Consider the following 23,173-nt stretch of genomic DNA (forward strand, 5'->3'; position numbering starts at 1 on the left):
TGGGAGGGTTAATATTAGAGGAACATAGCATAGAGGTAAAGTTTAGCAGGTACTTCACGCCTGATTTACTTAGAACTTGCTTGTTTCTTTTCTTTTCTTCCCATTTGTCCTCAGGAAAAAAAAAGCAAATAGTGGGGGTAACAAATAGGCACAGTGTTCAATGTTCATATATACCTTTCTTGGAGGGAAATACAGGTTACATGCTTGTACCTCATTCCACCCAATGGAACCTATGATAAAACTCACAGTTTAAGCCTATGACCTAAAATCATGGTCATTATTTAACACTTTAGCAAAGATTAATTGACAGCTGGCTCTGAGAACAATATTGGGATATAGGACAACTAACTTTTAAGGAGAAGTAATTGTGGAGGGTGGTGTGTGTGTGGGACTCAGGTGGAAGAACTTAGAAGGAAGGCTTTTGCTTTGGACCAGTATTATGCCACCACTATTAACTAGCTTCTGGGGCTCAGCCTGATTTGTCGACCACCTGGCAAAATTTCTTCAAGAGAAATCTGATAGTGAATACTCTACAGAGAGGGATTACATGGATTAAAAAGAAATCCACAAGTAATCTGGAAGCTTTATTTGGATTGTGGTTTTAACCACATTCCTGACCCTATCTTTTACGTGTTATTATTAATAACCAGTTTATAAAGTAGGAAAATTAGACTTTTACCTCCTTTTCTTTGTCCCTTGTCCATTATTAGAGAACACAGTAATGAAGTAGACTAGTTTGGGACAGGATAGGCACAGGAAATTGTAATTGTCTAGGGTAGCCTGGGCAATTAACAAACAATACCACCTTGGCAAGTTGACTATTTGGATAGTTTAGCCACAGTGCTTAAGTAGAACCTGAAGACCTAAATTCCATAAATTCTTTACCTGTTGAGCCAGGGGAAGGAATGTTCAGGGTAGGAGAGATGATTTAACAGTTAATTTGCATTTTACTAGCTAAAATTCTGTAACTAAGGTCTTTAAGTTAATGTAGCAATTAAGTTTTAACCACTTATAATGCAAGTGGAAGATTTCTATAGTTTCCATATAGATCAAATTCCTTTTTCTTCACATCTGCCTTAAAGACTTTGAAACCATCAGATAATTTTTCATAGGAATGGGGTCAAGAAGAGTCAGACACAACTGAAACAACAGAACAACCACATAAAATTTCTGAATAGTTTGGTCAATCCACGGCCTTGTAACAAGTGATTGTTGGAGGTAGGTGTGTAGTACTGGAAAGATTGTTATTGCTGAGAATTAAGTTTTCTTTGCTCTCTAGCTAGACGATTGCATACTTATATAGGTCTGATCCTTATAAGTACGTTTATTGGTACATTTGCAGACTTTTAACATAAATCATCCAAGTACCAACATTCAAAAAAAATATAGAAAACATGTAAAAATGTCTCCAATTGACATCAGATTTTAGCTTCTACATTTATTATTAGTTACAAAGTTGCTAGGTATTGTGATTGTTAAGGTTATGTAAGTTATTTTGGCAGTTATTTTCAAATAAATAGTTATTTTCGGAGGTGGTGCTGAGGAACCCTGGGATTAGAATCAACGAAGACAAGTTCAGATCCCACCTCAGACATTTACTAGCTCCTTGAGCAAGTCATCTCTATTTGCCTTAGTTTCCTCAACTGGGGGTTATAATGACACCAATCTCACCGGGTTTTTCTGAGGATCAAATGAGATGTTTGTAAAAGTCTTTGACTCCTTTCTTCCCTTCTCTTTCTATTCTCCCCTCTTTCAAATGATTGGACTCTCCCTCCCCTCCATTTAGCTTTCTATTTATTTTTATGTAGCCAGTTTTCCTTTAATTTCTTTTAGTTATCTGAGACTACCAACCCACTTTAAAGTTACCTTTTAAAAATGTTTTTTATATGTACATGTTTTCTCCCTCATAATCTTTTTGAAAGCAGGGACTGTTTTGATTTTGTCTTTGTATCCCCAGCACTTAGTATGATGCCTGTCACATAATAGATGCTTAATAAATGCTTAGGGATCAACTAAAAACTTTTGGACTAGATTGCAGGTAGTGGTGACAGTAACACTGGTGGAAATGTGAGAAACCAGGTTTTGGGGATCACTGGACTTCCTAGGCAGGGCCAAAGTCCTGAGGAAGAACGCTGTGATAATCCCTAAGGAAGACTGTGCAGACCACAGGACTCCCAGAGGAAAACCAAGTGGTAGCCCCCCTTTATCTGTGGGGATCACAAGGCTTCCTAGGGTCAGACCCTAAGGAGGACCCAAGTGATGGCCCCTTAGAATGGTGGTAAGATCACAAGGCTCCTGAGACGGGGCCTGAAGACCCAAGTGTTGGCCCCTTAAGAAGGCTGTGCAGACCACAGGGTTCCCCAGGAAAATCCCAAGTGGTAGCCCTCTTAACACCACGGTAGGGAATCACAGGACTCCCCAAGGCAGGGTCAGGAAATTAGCCTGTGATGTGCTTCCGCAGCTCATTGCTTTCCTGGTAGCATAACCTTAGGAAGATCCATGTGATTTGCCCCTTCTCACCCAAAGAACTCAGGACCAGAGTGGGCAGAGGAAGGCATTTATTACACTCCTTGAGACAGAGGGTGCAGTGCTTACTAGGAACACTCACACTGATATAGCAGCAGGGGTGAGTGTAACCATCACCTCCATTCCTGTTTGAGTTATGGTTAGTTTACATTCTTTACTTTTTACGTAGTTTTCTTAGGTTTACAGTTTATATAAGTAGGATAATAAGGATACAGAAGCAGAAATGAAGTTAATTAGTTCTATCTTCCTTGTCTGAGTTAGGATTAATCTACATTCTTTATTTCCCCTACCTTCCCTCTTTAACATATGCAAATTATGCAAATCAGTAGGCCTGGACCCTTGACCAAGACCAGACCCTTGAACTGACATGATTAGCTTGAACTGGTTCAACTGGTTTGGCCTCTCTAGTTTCCCTGACACCAAGATGGCCATTGTCTTGACAAATAAATGTTAACTCAGCTATACGGATAGCTTTTGTGGGAGCAAAACTAGATACCATACTATCTTTTCTTACAGGAAGATAATGTATAAATTTAAGGCATTGTCTTAATTACATAAAAATTTCATCCCCAAAACCTGGTTTCTCACATTTCCATCAAGAAAACCAGTATTACTGTCACCACTACCTGCAATCTAGTCCAAAAGTTTTTAGTTGATCACTAAGCATTTATTAAGCATCTATTATGTGACAGGCATCATACTAAGTGCTGGGGATACAAAGACAAAATAAAAACAGTCCCTGCTTTCAAAAAGATTATGAGGGAAAAAACATGTACGTATAAAAATATTTTATAATATTTTGGGGGAAAGATTTCTGGTTTAAATGAGATTATTTTACAAATCATAGCTTAGGCATTTACATTTTCTCAGAACTTAGTTTATGTGGGTATAGTTTAGGATGGCACAAGAGAATTCATCATTAAATAATATTTTATGTCCTTTTAAGTGAATGATAGTTTATTTCTCATACCTTGGCTTTTAAGTTTGAATGAAAATGGTTTTGTGCTTTGTCATCTTTCACCTATAATACTGTGGCTTAATACTGTGTGTCCTAATAATATTATCTAGAGCATAATTAAGATATTCAAACAGAAAAGATCTGGTGGCTAAATTTTAGGTAAGGCTCAGGTATGGTTTTACATTTTTATGAGTTTTGCTACCTATATTATTACTCAGTGTCAGGAATAGAGAGAGGAAAACCAGCTCTGTTTTAGATGGACCTTTTTATATTATTATTGAATAGAGAAAGAATATATATATATATATATATTATATATATATATATATATGTATGTGTATGTGTGTGTGTGTGTGTGAGAAATATAGATAGTTGTGTTACCACTTTATACATTATTTTTAGATCTGGTAAAGCCAGATCAAGGCCTTTTCTTTTTTATATAAGCATGAGGCTTTTATTTTTGTTATTAATATTGTTTATGATGCTGATTGGGGCAGTTAGGTGGTATAGTAGATAGAATGCCAGGCCTAGAGTCAGGAAGAATTGAGTTCAAATTTGACTTCAGACACTTTCCGTATATATTTTTTTAAATCTAAAAAGTATTCAGAAAAGATAAAATGTTAACTATTTAATCATCAATAGAACTTAAATTAACCCATGATTCAGATTTCAGTGTGTACAGATTATTTAGGTCTTAATATCTGAACTTCATACAAGTTGACTTTTAAATATCTACCTAACACTCTGCAAGAAAGAATCATAATCTTGGCTTGAGAATTGGAGAATAAATTCAAATCCCATCTCTGTTATTATTTGCTGGGTGATCACAGGCAAGTCACCAAGACACTTGTCACTCTGACCCTGTTTTTCTCATCTGTAAAATAGGAGTAATAATTTTTGTACTTGCTTCACAGTGTTGTTTTGAGGCTCAAATGAGCTAGTTTATGTAAAATACTTTGCAAACTTTAAAGCTTCCTTTAAATATCAGTGGTTATATTTCCCTCTCCTTGACTTAGCACTTGAGTACTCACTAAGCTTCTTACAACAAAAGAACCAATAACTGGCCTAGGATGAGGAAGATGTATAAAAATCACTTTTTTGCCCCCCAAAACGTAATCTTTCTTCTTGACAAGTCCACAAATGATATTTTGACTACTTAGTTATTCTACCATGTGCTACCAAACACTAAGATTAAAAAAAAAAAATCCTACTTGTTCAGTGGGAAATAGAAAATACTTTGATTATGCTGTTGTTTCTTTTATTTATGCTACATTAAATTTCCAAAATCTTATTCAAGTTAGGAAGTTATAGGCACTGATTCCTTGAAGAGAGTATAGTCATAATTAAAAATATATCAGACGCTCGATTACGTTGAAAATGAAATATTGAGTGCTGGCCCCAGTCAGTTTACCCGGAAGATCAGATCTCATTTAGCAGAATTAATTATAGAAATTGCTTATGGTATATTAATATTCTGTTATATTCACACCATAATTTATTTAGACATTCGCCAGTCATTGGGCACATATTTTGTTTTTAGTTTAAAATTTTTTGTACACGTAGGTCTTGCTGTCAATAACCTCTTTGGGATAGAGTGGCTAGTACTTCGATCTCTAAGTCAAAGGGTATGAACAATTTAGTAACTTTTACATTACTGTGGAATTACAAAATTTTTTCAATTTTCTGGACCCATAATTCCAGATTGATTTCCAGAACAGTTCAACCAATTCACAGCTTCAACCCACAGTAAATTAGCATTTCTCACTTCTTATGGTTATACTGGCAATCCATTTTTTAGCATCTTTGCTTATTTAAGGATATGAAGTAATGTCTCATGGTTGTTTTAATTTTTATTTTTTGATTATTAGTTACTGTACTTCTTTCAGGTGACTTTATTCTACTACCATTTGTTTATTGGAAATCTAACTCTTGATCTTATAAATTGTGTCAAATCTCTTTAGGGTATTCCATGTTAGACTTTTGCTGGAGACATTTGATACAAAGATATTTCCTCAATATATTTTTTCTGATTCCAGCTGCATTGATTTTGGGCGGGGTGGGAGATGGGGAAAGAAACCATCAATTTTATCTTTTGTAGTTCTTTATATCTCATATAGTTATGAATACCTTCTATACCTGTGTGAAATATGAACCTTTACATTCTCTTCTAGTTTTTTTAATAATGTGACATCTTAATATTTAGATTGTTTATCCACTTGAAATTTGTTGTGGTAGAAGATACTGACATAAACCTATTTTTCCTCAAGATGCTTTCTGCTTTTCCTAGTGGTTCTTCCCAGATATAGGGACCTATTTGTAAGCAGTTTTATTTCTTAATGATATTGAACCCTAGATTGCTTTGTTTTGTTTTTATAGCTTGCTATCTAGTCTATTCCACTGGTCTACTTCTCTATTTTTTAGAATCTAGTATCAGATGGTTGTTACTTACCACTTTTTAGTTTATTTTTAGATCTGCCAGATCAAGGACTTTTCTTTTTTGTATAAGCATAAGTCTTTTATTTTTATCATTAATATTGTTTGTGATGCTGATTGGGATAGTTAGGTGGTATAGAGTGGTAGGCCTGGAGTCCGGAAGAATGGATTTAAAATTTGACTTCAGACACTTCCTAGTTTTGGACAGGTCACTTAATCCTGTTTACCTCAGTTCCTCCTCTGTAAGATGAGCTAAAGAAAGAAAATGGCAAATCACTCTAGTATTTTTGCTGAGAAAACCTCAAATGGGCTCACAAACAGTTGAACAAAAAAACTCAACAACAAAAATGTTGCTCATAGTTTTTTCTGACATTAAATATTCTTCTCTGAAACTATTTGGTGACTAATTTTAAAGATGAGCTTCTTTGCTAACATTTAATATTTTTGCATTAATATTAGTGATACTGTTTTCTTTGTCTTTTCTCCCTGGTTTGAGTTTTAGGGGGGAAAAAGCTTATTATTTGTAATCTCAACAGTCTTTGTTTTCATTCTTTATATTGCTTAAATTTTAAAAATAATTTATACTTTTGTTTTTGTTTTAGAATAAAAATTGGTTGAATTACTAGTTTTGGTAACCTTATGTTGAATTCATTAATCTGTCTTCTAATTCCTCTTGTCTTTTGTTTAGAGAGTTGTTGAGAAGTAAATTTCTCCTAAAGACTGCTTTAACTACATCCTATATACTTTGATACATTGTGTTATTACTTTCTCTTTCTTTAATGTAATTATTATTTCTCTGATTTGGTTCTAGGGGATCAATCTGGCAAAAGTAAAAATTGAAACATGTTTGATACACTGAAAAACACATGTCCCCCTAGTTTATTTGGTGAAGCTGTTTGGTGAAGCTGTGAATTAATTAGTATTGCCATTTCAGAGAACAATTTGGAATTGTGTAGCCATTTCAGAAAACAATTTAGAATTATGCAAATAGATTAAAATGCCCCTACCCTTTGTCTCAGAAATTCTACTGGGTTTGTACCTCACCTCTAGGAGACCATTGAGAAGAAGAAAGTTTGCATATACACCAAAATATTTATAGTAGCACTTTTTGTGATAGCAGATAATTAGAAACAAAGCAGATGCCCATTCATTGTTTGGGGAATGGATAAACAAGTTGTGATACATAAATAAAATAGAATATTACTGTGCTGTAAATAAAAAGATTAATACGATGAATATGGAAAAACCTGGAAAAATTTACACGAACTAATGGAGAGTGAATTATATGGAAGCAGGAAAACAATATACACACCAACTACAACAATGCAGTTGGAAAGAATAGCCACAAAGTAATAAAAAAATGAATGTTGTAAAATTATGAATAATAAGCATAACCCCAAAGATGACACAAGAAGGCACCTTCACTCCATGTTTTTCAGAGGTAGGAGCATCGTAGGTGTAGTACATTCATTGCACAACTTTAAAAATTATTCTATGTATTAATCCATTTTGCTGATTTTTTTTTTTCGTCTTTAAAAATATTACATGGCATTGCTCTCTGGGTTGGGAGAGGTGGAAGGGAAAGTTTTGGTGACATAAAAATAACCAAAACATATCAGAATTTATTATTGAAAAAAACCAAACCATATGCCTTTTACTTGCTTAGAGTCACCCAGCCAGTATATGGCAGAGGTCATTCCACAATTTGTCACATCTTATTTCATGCATGAGAAAGAGGAATGCGTCTTTCAATGTGGTTTTACTATTTCAGTCTTTACTTTCTTGTTTGCAATGTGTTACTCTGCTTGATTATGACTGGAGATCCTTGTTATGACCCTTTTTTCCTAGTGGTTTCCAATATTTTCTTTTTGATTTAGGCAAATGTGTAGCTTATCAAGCACATCTTAGAGTCAGTTAAATGTTGAGTTTCTTTAGTGTTGCCCTATGAATTCTGTTGATTTTTCCTTTGACCCTTTTGCTACTTCTGGACAATTTTTAAAGAAATTTATGGAATATAGTATTCAGATATTTGTTGCATCATGGTTTTATGATTTAGGTTATCTTTCCTAAGCTGTTTTCTAGGTTAGTTTTATGTTGTGATTTTTGTATCATTTGATTTCTTGTATCTTTGGAGTTTTTCTAATGAAAATAACATTTATTCCTTTTATTATTATTATTGTTATTATTTTCTTTGAAAAACTTATTTCTTATACCTATTGTTAGAGTTTTTGCCTGTTGTTGGAGTTCTTGTAACCCATCACATTCTCTTATCTGGAATTCTATTTGTAAAACTGAGTTTATCTTCAGAGATTTCCTTGTAGGGATTCTTCCTGCCTCCCCTCCTTCCCCCCCAAATTTAATAATTGTTTTAGATAATTTGTTAAATTTTTAACTGCTTTCAGGGACTGCTGGGTCAACTGAAAAAGAAAGACCTGTCCCTGCTGTCAAGGAGTCAGAAGTCTAATGGAAGAAGAAAACACAGCAAAGAAAGCTGAAAATTGGAGGTGGGAAGCGGGGAAGAATTTAAATGCCAGAGAAATTTTTATTTTATTCTAGAGGAAAAATGAATACACTAGAGTTCATTGATTATAGTAACATTTGTATTTTAGATTTGTATTTTAGAATTGAAAGGAAGAATCTTGAGGTAGGGATACGAGTTGAAGCTATTGTAGTAGGATACTAGTTGAGGCTATTGTGGTAGTCCAGGAAAGAAGTGATGTTGTTATGTGAGTAGAGAGAAGGGGCCATAGAATCATAGATTTACAGCCAGAAGGGAACCTTAGAAGCCATTGAGCCTTAATTCCCTAATTTTATAGATGAGGAAACTGAGATCCAGAGAGGTTAAGTTATTTGCCTGTGGCCACACAGTAAACATCTGTAAGATTGGAACCTAGGCCTTCCTAGGGTTCCTAAGATTGTAAGCTCTGGCTTACAAAGTGGCCTTTAGACAGGCATTACATATATTGTGGAGACAGAATGAATAAGACTTGCCAGCAGATTGTATGTGGTGTTGTTAATCTGGGTGTCTGGCTAGATACAGGTGGCCAATTCCCAAGGGTTTCCAACTCACTTTGGACTTCCAGTAACCTTCAGCCAGACTTGGTCCCCTCAAGTCCAAGGAGGCCTACCCACCCCAACCTTCTTTCTTGACAGAGTGAAATTTGGGGTAAAAGATAAGTTTTTTTTTAATTTGAGTTTGAAATCAATTAACAAGCATTAAAAAAATTCCTACTATTGCCTGACTCTGCTTTCCAAATGTCAACAAACATTGCTGTCCAAATGCTGTTCAAAATGTTGAGTTTTGAACTTGGTGAATTGGAACTGGAGTATAGGAATGAGAATAAGCCTTGACATATAGATCTAGGAGTCATCTGCATAGAGATGATAACTGATTTCATGGGAACCAGTGAGGTCCTCAAGAGATTGTATAGAGAATCAATCTGTAGATTTTCTTAAGTGCTTACTCTAACACTGCTAAGTACTGAGGATACAAAGAGCAAAAGAACAGTCCTTACCCACAAGGAGCTCACCATCTAATGGGAGAAACAATATGCAAACAAATGTAAACAAAGCAAGTTATATACAGAATAAATAGGAAATAATTAATAGGGGGAAATCACTCAGATTAAGAGGGATTGGGGAATACCTCCTGTAGAAAGTGGGATTTTTGGTTGTGAATTAAAGATAGCCAGGGAGGTTAGTAGTCTGAGTAGTGGAGGGAGAGTGTTCCAAGAATTGGGGGCAGCCAGAGAAAATGCTGAAAGCTAAGAGATGGAGTGTTTGGTTTGTGGAACAGCCAGTGATGGAGTAAGGTGTAAGAAGACTAGAAAGGTAAGGAAGGGGTGCTAAGTTAGGAGGGGCTTTGAATGCTAAGAGCATTTTGTATTTGATCCTGGAGGCAGTTGGAGTTTATTGAGTGGGGGTGTGTGTAAGGGAAAGCAAAGAGGGATTTTTTGCTTTTTTTTCTGTTTGTGTTGTTCAGTTTCCCAGCCTCAGCCTCATATGGTTCTGCATTGAGCCATTCAGATGCGCATGTGGGCTCTAGCCAGTCAGATGCCGACTGGAACTGTCTATAAAGAGAGCCCAGAGTGTGAGAAAGCAGACATTGAAAGAGCTAGCATCGAGAGAGCTGTCAGCATTGAGAAGAGAATGAAGAGACGAAGGATGAACTTTGAGCTTTGATCTGGGAGGAGACCTTTGATGGCAGGGACTTGCTGGAACCTCTGAACTTTGAAGGCGAGTGGATCTGTAGGGCAGAGACCTGCCCATGGGAAAGAGGCTTAGCTTAAGACCCTTTTGAGAGTTGTTAAAGTGAACTAAGCTGTTAACAGAGCCTTTGGACTTTAGAGGTGAATTGAGATGGTGATGCTGGTAGTGTGTGTTGTTGCCCTGTTAAGATTTGTTTTCTCAGGGGCAGAAGCTGCTGGTAGGAGCCCCTGGAACCTGCTGTTGGGCAGGAGCAGGGAGAGCTTGGAGTGGAGCAGTCCCTGTGAGCTGAGACCTGGAGAGCTGCCTATCAACCTACAGAGGAAGAGCCATGGGACTTGGAAGTCAAGATGAGAGAGTACTTGGACACTTGGTATTAAGGAGATTGTTCTTACTGTAACCTAGGGGTGGATGGTGTGGTATTTTCTTCTCCTTCTTAAGGAAGTGTTGTGCTAGGGAAAATGCTAATCTGGGACCCTTTGACTTTGGGGATGCAGTGATATATGTGGTGTAGTGTGATGTTCTTACTGAACCCTAGAGGTGGATGGTGTGATATTTTCTTCTGCCCCTTAAGGATGCATTGTGCTAGGGAAAGCTCTAGCTTGGGACCCCCTGCTGTGTAAACAAGTGTTTTGGGGAATGCTGAATGCAGTGGTATATGCTATGTGCCATATGACATATTGAGTGATATATAAAAATATATGTATATGTATATGTATCTATATAAGAGGATGTTCTTATGAATTTTTGCTTTATTTGATGAATAGAGAGTTCATTATACTATGCAATTAGACCCTTGAAATTATTCGCAGCAGCAGTCCTCAGGTATGCTGCTGTGATTGGCATTACAGTGTGTGACATGATCAAATCTTCATTTTAGTAGCTGAAGGAAAGATGGAATAGAATGAGGAGAGACTTGAGGCAGGCAGACCCACGAACAGACTATCCAGGCATGAGATGATAAGGACCTGTACCAGGGTGGTGGTGGTGTCAGAGGAGAGAAGGAGGTGAAGTATTCCAGAAATCTTGCAGTGGTGAAATTAACAGACTTTGGCAGCAGCTTGGATATGGTGGGTGAAAGATAGTCTGGGATGACCTTTAGGTTACAAACCTGAGGGACTGGGAGGGTGGTGTTGCCCTCTGCAGTAATAGGAGGAGGTGGGGAGGCTCTAGGGGGAAAGAAAATGAGTTCTGTTTTGAACATTTTGAGTTTTAGATGTCTACTAGACATCCAATTTGAGGTTTCTGAAAGGTGATTGGAGATATGAGATTGGAGGTCCAGCAGAGAGACTGGGGCAAGAGGTAGATGAGAATCATCATCATAGATAGTAATTAAATCCATGGGAGCAAATGAGATTATCAAATGAAGTAGTATAGGAGGAAGAAGAGGAGAGGCAGAGCATAGAACCCTGAAGGACACCTACAGTTAGAAGGTGTGCTCTGGAAGAGGACGCAACAAAGGAGACAGAAGGAGCAGTCAAAGAAGTAGGAGAAACAAACATTGGTGTCCTGAAAACCTAGAAAGAAGAGAGAATCAAGGAGTAGAGTGACCAGTGGTGTCAAAGGCTGCAGTGGGGTCAAGGAGAATGAGAATTGAGAAAAGGCCATTGGATTTGGCAACTAAGAGATCATTAACAATGGTTTCAGTGGAATGATAAGGTCTAAAGTCTGATTGTAAGGGTTTAAGAAGAGGGAAAGTGGAGTTGCCTATTGTAGATGGCCTTTTTGAGGAGTTTAGCTATAAAGGGCAGAAGAGATACAGAACAGTAGTTAGGAGAAAATAAAAGAAGGGTAGGAGAGAGAGAGAGATATAATAAATTTAATAAATATAGTTTATATGTTAATTCATTTGACCTTCACTAGAGACAGAGAAAATAAGAGTATTGAGGAGGAGGGTCAGTAAGATAAAATGCTGCAGAAAGGTCAAGAAGGATGAAGGCTGAGAAAACACTACTGGATATGGCAGTTAAAAGATCACTAGTAATTTTGGACAGAACGTTTTCAGTTGATTGAAGTCATAAGCCTCAATTTGGTTATTCCCAAATTGATGGGCACCTACTTTGTTTCCAGTTCTTTGCTACTGCAAATACACTCCTATAAATACTTTGGTGTATATGGTCTCCTCTCTTTCTCTTTGTTAGTTATCTGGGGCAGCAACATGCTAAGGTGTAAAGAGCCATGACACTGTAGGCGAAGGACCTGGGTTCAAATCCCTCATCTGATGATTGCTGCTTCAGTGACTTTGGGTCACATAATCTCCGTGAACCTCATTTTCTTCATCTGGAAAATGAGAGAATTGGACTAGATCTACCTTTAAAGACCCTTTCCAGTGGAAATAAGGAGAGGAAGAGGAAGAATGAAATAAATTTATTAAATACTTACTATATTCCAGGCACTGCCTAGGTGCTAGCTCTACAGACAGAAGCAGCACATAAAAGAGATCTAGAATTTGGGAAAATGCAGCATGGTTGTAAAATGGAGGCCTGGTTTGGAATTGAAAATTTGAAAGAAACCCATCTGGCTATCAGAGCCTACCATCCCAGAGTCCAGGCTTCCCATGGGAGAGAGAGAGAGATGGTGGTTGAAATCCAAATGACATGGTATGAAGAGGGCTGTCCTTTGTCTAGGCCTGGCTCATGAGGGACTAGTCTGGCTTCATCTCCCATTCCACATATACCATACTGGTCTGAAATTGACCAGTTAATAGCATCTGTAACACAAGCTTATAACTGTTTACCATCATGCCTTTACCCCAATATTCTGTCTTCTAATTATATTTTAATTTCTAACTTCCTTCTTTCATCCCTGTATAATTTCTACCCATGACTGAAGTTCCCTTAGGAGGAAAGGAGTGAGATTGTACCACTCTCTTTCTCCCAATCCCCTGCTTTGCTTTCTTCCATAGTTCACTCTTTGCTTCCATTAAGCTTTTTTATCATCCTTTATAGAAGGCTCATTTTATGGAAAACAAACTCACCTACATATAGGAACTTTTCCATAGTTCCTTATTCTGCCACTTGTCTCTGGCTGAAACTTTATTTTCCAATTATGATGTGTCTTATCTTGTAACGTTTTCTTCATTCTTCTAGTGAATAAAAATTTAAATAACTACTATGTGCAGAACACCATATTAGTTACCAAGAGAAAGTTAAGACTCAGTTCTTTCTCACATAGAGGTCACAGTCTAAGAGGAGTTACTCTATATTATAAAAAATAATACATAGAAGTCCTCTTTTAACTTCATCTTGCTCCATATTCAGCAATTTCAAGTTTACTTTTGACAGTAGCTAGAATCCCTCCCCGCTTTTTTAGCTTTCTTGTTAGTCCTTGATCTTGTAGTGACGTGTGTGTATATGTGTATATGCATATATACACACATCCTACTCACATATTATACACAGTGATGTAATAAACAGTTTCAAAATCAGATACTGTATAGGAATCAAGGAGGAAAGGCATTGCCATCAAGAAAGGCTTCATGGGAGAGCTGGCATTTGATTTTGACTTTAAAGGATAGGGAGGAATTCAGCAGGCAAATTAAGACTATTTTAGGTATAGGCAAATAGCATGAACACAAGTAGGAGAAAGTATAGTCTCTTTGGGAGAAGAAAGCCAATTTTACCGAAACCTAGAGTGGAGAGGGCAGAGATATGAAATGAGTTAAGAAATAATTCCTGGCATTAGGTTAATGGAGGGTCCTGTATGCTAGGAAGAGGAGTTTGAACTTATACGAGAAGCAGTCAGGAATCACAAGATTGATGTGACTTTACGCAGAAGAAATATTCTGGTATGAGAACAGATTGGAGGGGGAGAAACATGGCAGTGAGAAGCTTACACTATTATAGTAGTTAAGCTAGGTGGTAATGAAGGCCTGTACTAGGGTGTTGGCAGTGGGAAGAGAGGGGAAACAGATGTCCTGCAAATAGAATTGACAGAATATGGAAACTAATTGAATATGACAGGTGAGGGAGAGAGGGAAGAGTCAATTCAATTCAGGCAACATTTTGAAAACTCCTGCGTGCAAATCATTGTGTTAGGCCCTGGGAATAAAAAGACAAGAACAAAAAATGGTCCCACACCTTAAGAAGGTTAATCCAAGGTTATAAATATAACACTGTTAAGGTGGTGACAGAAACTGAAGTAGCTTAAGGCAGAAGGAGGGGCAGGAAGAAGAAATTACACTCAATAAACATGTATTAAGTGCTTGCTGTTTGCAAGGCACTAGGGATACAGAGACGACAATGTAACAAACAGTCCCTTCCTTCAAGAATCTTGCATTTTCTTGGGAGGATGCAACATGTAATATGGACATCAGTACAAAATATTTAAAAATAATTTTGAGAAGGAGGGAGTGCTAATGGTTGCAGGGATCAGGAAAGGTCTCCTATAGTTGGCACTAAAACTATATGTTCTGAAGGAAGCTTGGTATTTGGTGAGAAAGTGAGGAGAGAATAAGTATGTTCAGGATATGGGGGGATCCTTTATGCCAAAGGTAAAGTGACAGGAATATCAGATGCAGAACAGCTATCAGGTATGTTTGCCTGGAAGAGAGGAAATTGAGAATGAATAAAAATGAATTCATATGAAATAAGAATGGAAGGGTAAGTAGGAGTCAGGTTGTGGAGGGATTTAAATATTTAAATGATGAGCTGTGTTTTTTTTTTTTTTTTAATGTAGAGAGGGCAGAGGATGAGACCAGGCTGTGGTGCATTGTTGGGAGAAGTGGTACAAAGGTCAGTGATCTTCCAGAATTATGTAACCAGCACAGGCATCTGGGCAGACAGAGCTCTGTTTCTTTACCACATTGTGTGTCAGTCCCTTTTCTGTATGAGGAAGTAGAACCCCGGTGATGTTTATCTCAGCTAGAGGGCATGGCTATTGTTTAGGAACTAAGATACTTTTCTGACAGTAAGTTTGGTGACAGTTGAACTTACAGGCCCAAGGAAGAGGCTGGAGTAGATAGCTCAAAAGAAGCAGTTAATACTTCTAAGAAAAGTTCATGGAGGAAGATGGCGGCTGAAAAGCAGGGACTTGTGTGAGCTCCCCGCCAGGTCCCTCCAAAAAACTAGAAAAAACGGCTCTGAAAACGTTCTAGAGCTGCAGAACCGACAAAATAGCAGAGGGAAGCAGGTCTCCAGCCCAGGACAGCCTGGATGGTAGCTGGATGAGGTCTATCACGCACGGAGCAGAGGGGAGTGGAGCTCAGCATGGGCAGCGACAGGACCAACCAGACCAGCAGCAGGCTGGAACAGGCCCTAGCGCCCTGAATCAGTGAGCTGTGTCAGTTACCAGACTTCTTAACCCACAAACACCAAAGACAACAGAGAAGGTTAGTGGGAAAAACTGCGGGGGACAGAGTTTGTGGTTAGGCCACTGCCCCAGGGGCAGCGGGGGAGGTGCAGCTACAGAACTACAGCTGCAGTTACTTTCGGCCCCAGGCCCACGTGGTGGGAGGAATTAAAGTGGCGGATCAGAGCAGGAGTGAAGAGCCTGCTTAAGATTTGCGTCAGGTCCGGTTTGGTGGTTCTTGAGGAAGGAGGAGTGCTGGTGTGGCAGAGCTGGCTGTATAGAAATAGCTCTGAAATCAACAGTGCATCCCCTCAAGCTTGGAACAAAGTACTCTTTGCTCTACAAGCAGTCATACCCCAGCGAAAAACTCAAGGGTCAAATGAGTTGGCTGGGAACATGGCCAGGCAGCAAAAACGCACCCAGATTCAGTCTCAGACTTTGGAATCTTTCTTTGGTGACAAAGAAGACCAAAACATACAGCCTAAAGAAGTCAACAAAGTCAAAGAGCCTATACCAAAAGCCTCCAAGAAAAATATGAACTGGTCTCAGGCCATGGAAGAGCTCAAAAAGGATTTGGAAAAGCAAGTTAGAGAAGTAGAGTAAAAATTGGGAAGAGAAATGAGAATGATGCGAGAAAACCATGAAAAACAAGTCAATGACTTGCTAAAAGGAGACCCAAAAAAATACTGAAAAAAATATTGAAGAAAACAACACTTTAAAAAATAGACTAACTCAAATGGCAAAAGAGCTCCAAAAAGCCAATGAGGAGAAGAATGCCTTGAAAGGCAGAATTAGCCAAATGGAAAAGGAGGTCCAACGGACCACTGAAGAAAATACTACCTTAAAAATGAGATTGGAACAAGTTGAAGCTAGTGACTTTATGAGAAATCAAGATACTATAAAACAGAACCAAAAGAATGAAAAAGTGGAAGACAGTGCGAAATATCTCATTGGAAAAAGAACTGACCTAGAAAATAGATCCAGGAGAGATAATTTAAAAATTATTGGACTACCTGAAAGCCATGATCAAAAAAAGAGCCTAGATATCATCTTTCAAGAAATTATCAAGGAGAACTGCCCTGATATTCTAGAGCCAGAGGGTAAAATAGGAACTGAAAGAATCCACTGATTGCCTCCTCAAATAGATCCCAAAAAGAAAACTCCTAGGAATATTGTCGCCAAATTCCAGAGCTCCCAGGTCAAGGAGAAAATACTTCAAGCAGCCAGAAAGAAACAATTTGAGTATTGTGGAAAAACAATCAGGATAACACAGGATCTGGCAGCTTCCACATTAAGGGACCGAAGGGCTTGGAATACAATATTCCGGAGGTCAATGGAGCTAGGATTAAAACCAAGAATCACCTACCCAGTAAAACTGAGTATCATGCTCCAAGGCAAAATATGGATTTTCGATAAAATAGAGGACTTTCAAGGTTTCTCAGTGAAAAGACCAGAGCTGACTAGAAAATTTGACTTTCAAACACAAGAATCGAGAGAAGCATGAAAAGGTAAACAAGAAAGAGTAATCATAAGGGACTTACTAAAGTTGAAATGTATTGTTTACATTCCTACATGGAAAGGTGATCTGTATGATTCATAAGACCTCAATATCATAGTAGCTGAAAGGAATATGCATATATATATGTGTGTGTGTGTGTGTGTGTGTGTGTGTGTACATATAAATACATATGTGTGTGTCTATGTATGTATATATGTAGGTGTGTGTATATATATGTGTGTGTATGTATGTATATATACACACACACACACACACACACACAGAGGGCACAGGGTGAGTTGAATATGAAGGGATGATATCTAAAAAAAAAATCAAATTAAGGGATGAGAGGAATATATTGAGAGAGGGAGAAAGGGAGAGATAGAATGGGGTAAATTATCTCGCATAAAAGTGGCAAGAAAAAGCAGTTCTTTAGGGAGGGAAGAGGGGGCAGGTGAGGAGGAATGAGTAAATCTTGCTCTCATCGGATTTGACTTGAGGAGGGAATATCATACACACTCAATTGGGTATCTTACCCCACAGGAAAGAAGGAGGAAGAAGATAAAAAAGGGGGGACGATAGAAGGGAGGGCAGATGGGGGGAGGAGGTAATCAAAAACAAACACTTTCGAAAAGGGACAGGGTCAAGGGAGAAAATTCAATAAAGGGGGATAGGTTAGGAAGGAGCAAAACATAGTTAATCTTTCACAACATGAGTATTGTGGAAGGGTTTTACGTAATGATACACATGTGACCTATGTTGAATTGCTTGCCTTCTTAGGGAGGGTGGGCAGAGAGGGAAGAGAGGAGAGAATTTGGAACTCAAAGTTTTAAAAATACACGTTCAAAAACAACAACAAAGAAAGAAGTTTTTGCATGCAACCAGGAAATAAGATACACAGGAAATGGGGCATAGAAATTTATCTTGCCCTACAAGAGAAGAAGGGAAAGGGGGATGGGAGGGGAGTGGGGTGACAGATGGGAGGGCTGACTGGGGAATGGTGCAACCAGAATATATGCCATCTTGGAGTGGGCGGGAGGGTAGAAATGGGGAGAAAATTTGTAATTCAAACTCTTGTGAAAATCAATGCTGAAAACTAAATATATTAAATAAATTAAATTAAAAAAAAAAGTTCATGGAGTACTCCTGGCTTTATTTATCCTAGGCTTCAGGTGCCGAACTCCAGAGGAGGGAGCTTCATAGTCACTAACTGAAAAATCAGCTAAAGGTAGGATTTTAGCTGAGACTTGAAGGAAACTAGGGAAGGTATGAGGGACAACTAGTGAAAATACCCAGCATCAGGAAATGGAGTGTCTTGTGTGGGGAACATCAAGGAAACCATTGTTAGGGAGTAAGGTGTAAGAAGACTGGAAAGGGTAGAAGAGGCTCAGTTATGAAGAAAGTTAAATGCCAAATAGAAGATTTTATTTTTGATCCTGGAGGCAATAGGGAGCCACTGGAATTGCTTGAATGAGGATAGTGGCATGGTGAGACCTGTAAGATCTCTTTGGCAGCTGAGTGGAGAAAGTTTTGAGTCAGGGGGACTAACAAGTGCTACTATTTTTGCAAAAGTCTAGTCATGAGGTGAAGAGTGCTTGCACCTTGGTGGTAGCATTGTTAGAGTAGAGAAGGGGTAATACATATACAAGAGATGTCATGAAGTAAGAATAGAGGGGACCTGGCAAGGTGATAGATAGGGAGTAAGAAAGAATGACTACTAGATGACACTGAGATTTCAAGCTTAGAGGTCTGGGAGGATGGTGTTGCTCTGGACAGTACTAGGGAGGTTAGAAGGAGTGGGGAGAATTTTAAGCAGAAGAGTTCACTTTTGGACTTTGAATTTATGACTATGGAGCCATCCAGTTCAAGATTTCCAACAGGCAGTTGGTGATGTGAGACTGGAAGTCAGGAGAGAGGTTTAGGCTGGATAAATAGACCTGAGAATCATTTACATAGGGATGAGAATTGAATCTTGGAAACTAATGAAGTCATCAAGGAAAAAAAAGAGGGCCCTGTGGGACACCGACAATTAGTGGGCATGACCTAAATGAAGATCCTGCAAAGGAGACTGGTTAGACAGGTAAGAGGAGAAACAGGAGAGAGTACTTTTAGGAAAACCTAGAGAATCATGACTGCAGAGAGGGCAAGAAGGATGAGGAATGAGAAAAGGCTGTTAGATTTGGCAGTCAGGAGATCATTCATTGGCATCTTCTCAGAGCAGTTTCAGTTAGATGATGAAGTTTGAACCCTTTTGACAGGAAATTTAAGAAAGTGAGAAGGAAGTGGAGGCACCAATTATAGATGGGTTTCTCAAAGAATTTAGCTATAAAAGGGAAGAGGGACATTACGAGAAGATAATGGAGATCTAGCTAAATCAAGTGAGAGTTTTTTGAGAGTGGAGGAACCATGGGTGTGTTTGTAGGCAGCAAGGAAAGTTAGTGATCTGCTGCTGAAAACAGAATGAAATGGGATTATTTGTATGTGCAGAAGGGTTTGCCTTGGCAAGGAAAAGGGCCACTTCCTTGTGAAATGGGTAGAAGATATAGTGGGAGAAGGAAAGGATAGGTTATTGGAAATCCGACCTAACAGTTCATATATAGAAGACTCTGGAGTTTGAGATGACTTGAAACACACTGTTAATAATTAACAGTATGAAAGAAAAGCAATTAAGGTAAGACAGTTCTGGGGTAAGAACATGAGGACTTCCTTGTACAGATATTGTGTTCTACTCAACAGTCTCCTCATCCCTTACTAGTCAGCTGGTCAGACCACAGCTAACAGCTTTCTGTTGAATTCTGGGTATCTTTTAAATTAGGAAATTAACCATTTGTATCCAAAAGGTGGTGACGAATATGCTAAGGATTCTGGAAATTGTTACTACCCAAGAAACTTTTTTAGCCTGAAAAAGAGGACTTGGTTGAAATGGCATGATAATAGTCTTAAAGTATTTGAAAGATTGTAACATAGAAGCATAATTAGATTAATTTTGTTTATTGAGTAAGAAAACAGTGGGACTAATGTATTGAAATAATTGGAAGAAAGTTGAGGAAAACATGAGGAAGAGCCATCTAATACTTAGGCTGTCTCAGCTTGGAATGAGCTATTCAGTATACTGAGATTCCAATAACTGCAAATCTTCAAGCAGAGAGTACATAATCATCTTTTTTAAAGTTCCTAGTTATGTGGAAAGTTGGACAAGAAAACCTCTAAATTTCTTCAAGTCAGTTTCTGTGATCTTATCTGTGGTTAATAATTTGGTTAATCTCCACTAAAGTCCTACACGAATGGCTCATATTAAATGGATGATACTATGGGTATTCAAAGGGCCACCTGCAGCCTTGAGGACACATGGAGCCCTTTAGGTCCTCAAGTGCAGCCCTTAATAAAAGGATTTGTTCTGTAAAACTTGGACCCAGTCAAAAGGCTGCTTTCAAGGACCTAGAAAACCACATGTGGTTCCCCACCCCTGGCAGAGTTCCTTAAGCTCTGAAATTTTCTAACAAATTTGAAGGGCTTGAAGTATGACTTGCCAGAATACTGTTTTGGTCTAGATTACCAATCCAGCCAAGTTCAGAGAGAATTTTCATCAGAAGGTTGTCCCTTAGTTGATGTCTTTTTTTTTCTGCTATATTAAAAGCACTAAGGGAGAGGATTTGCTATTTGTTTAGGTGAAGTGATCATCTATATTGATGAAATTACAGATTTTTTAATGTATTACAGTAATTTGGGAAGAGTTAAGAAAGCTTACTGAAAATCAGAATGCATGTAATCTGTTGAAATTTTTCTTAGTTTATTTTTAAAGTTTGGAACATTATCATTATTTGTCTTTAAACCTATCTGCAGTTAAATACATTGAGCTAATTTTTTATGCTGTCATTGCTAATTTTGCTGGCCTTGTTGTTTGTCCTTCTTTCTGGAGGAGGACCATGTCATCAGGAAGGTCATGCTGTGACTTACAAGTGAATTGGATTTAAATGAGGGAGTGCTGTGCAAAGTCACCACCCTCACTCCTCCTCTGGAGCCATCTGGGTGCAGTAGCAAGATATGGATCCAGGGAGTGGAGGTGGCTCCCTTTCAGTGGGAGACCTTGGCCTTTTTAAGCTAAGGTATTAACCAGGTCTCAACTTGACCTGAAGCAATGCCCATTCAGTGATTAAGATTAGGTAAAAAATAAGGCAAAGAATAGCCTCTTTTACCTAGTCTTCCGCTCTATCTGGGAGAGGAATATCCTCAGGGTTTCTGGCCCCGGCTGAAACAATTGTTATTTACATTCACTCTGAGCAACCTGGGCCCAGTGACCAAGTGAGGCTTGGACTGGGACCTATTGTTGGCCAATCAACGAGAGCCAGAGAGATTTGGGTTTAAGGCATGGTCCTAAAGAAAGAAATCTAGCCTGTAAACAGCAAGATATATTGGGAGGTTTCAGCAATCAAAATCTACATTCCTTTGGGCAGAGCATCCACAGGTAAGGGTATATGGACAGAGGGAGAGGAAGAAGGAAAGGAGAGGAAGGAAGCAGCTGTGTAGACCAACTGGAGCTGACCACTTGGGCTCCAGTGGGGCAGCTGGGCAGCTGATGCTACTCACAGGTTGTTATTTGTTCTTTCTTTCTTTCTTTCTTTCTTTCTTTCTTTCTTTCTTTCTTTCTTTCTTTCTTTCTTTCTTTCTTTCTTTCTTTCCTTCCTTCCTTCCTTCCTTCCTTCCTTCCTTCCTTCCTTCCTTCCTTCCTTCCTTCCTTCCTTCCTTCCTTCCTTCCCTCCCTCCCTCCCTCCCTCCCTCCCTCCCTCCCTCTCTCCCCCTCTCCCTCCCCCCTCCCTCCTCTCCCTCTCCCTATCCCTTCTTCCCCCTTTCTCTCTTTCTTTCTATCTAGCTTTCTTTCTTTCTTTCTTGGAGGGGGGGAGGCAGGGCAATTGGGGTTAAGTGACTTGCCCAAGGTCACACAGCTAGTAAGTATGTCAACTATCTGAGGCCGGATTTGAACTCAGGTCCTCCTGACTGCAGGGCTGGTGTTCTACTCACCAGGCCACCTAGCTGCTCCTTGTCCTTCTTTGTTGAAGAGGACAATGACAACAGGAAGGTGATGCCATGACTTGCAAGTGAATTGGATATAAGTGAGGGAGGGCTGTGCAAAGTCACCAGCCTCACTTTTTCTCCTCTGCTGACTTTAGAAAATGGTAACTAATGCATCTCCAGGGAATAGGGAATCTTTACTTTTGAACTGGAAAGGTAGTTATTTTTCTCAATTTATTATGATTATAAAATGAAAAATTTCAGGTGTCTGCCTTACCTGTATCGCACAGAGTACAGTTATCCACATCATGACTTTCCCCATTGTGGTTTTGTGAGAAATGTGCTTGCTCTAGAAAGAACAATACTCATTGTTGAAGCCAGGAAAGCTCTTATTTTATTTTATATTCATTGTGAATGAGTAACTCCCTAAAGGAGCACCCTTGCTAAGGCTAATACAAGGCTATTTATTTCCTGTTTCCGATTCAAATCCCCCCCTCACCCCCCCCAAGACTGGATGCAATTTCCCAAGCCTATTCCATGTTCTTATCCTAGATGTGTTCCCCCTCCTTTGTCATGCATTGCGTGTGTATTTAAATTAGCTTGCTCTGCTCTGAGAGTGTGTTGGATAATACTAAACAGCTCATTAAGCATGCGTACAAGCTTCTGACCTTTTAATTGATGAAAAGCCTGGTTCTGCTATGCCATAGGTCTCTAAATAGAACCAGTCACCCCTGAATTAAATCCTTTTATCACCCTTATTATCACTCCTGTGGAAACAGAACTCCTTCTTTTGTTTCTCACAGTTTATATAATATCACAGAAATTAAATGGGAATTTGAGGGGAATTTTGCAGAAGCCATAGATGACATGTGAAGGCCAGCCGAAGATGAAGAGCCTATGACCAAATACTTAACACAGATATTACCAAAAGGTACTATGAAAACCCCATAAAAGAAAAAGAAAAAAAATCAGACTCCTTCCGTGGTACAAAGGGAGGGCCAAAAAATTTTATGCAGAATTTCCAAATCTCAGGGACACTGCACCCCTCACACCTTTCCCCCATGTGGAAGGGATAAATGTATGTGAACTATGTAAGGACTCATAAGCTTAGTTCTGTATTTGGGTTAAATCTGTAATGTCATGCTTTATAAAGGCTATACTTACTAAGGTTTAAACTTCTTTTTTTCTGCCACGTGTTGCTTAATGAGTTAAGTATTGTAGATTATATAAGTAATACCTATAAATCTGCATAA

Source organism: Trichosurus vulpecula, chromosome 2 (assembly GCF_011100635.1).
Source record: "Trichosurus vulpecula isolate mTriVul1 chromosome 2, mTriVul1.pri, whole genome shotgun sequence".
NCBI classification, from domain to species: Eukaryota; Metazoa; Chordata; class Mammalia; order Diprotodontia; family Phalangeridae; genus Trichosurus; species Trichosurus vulpecula.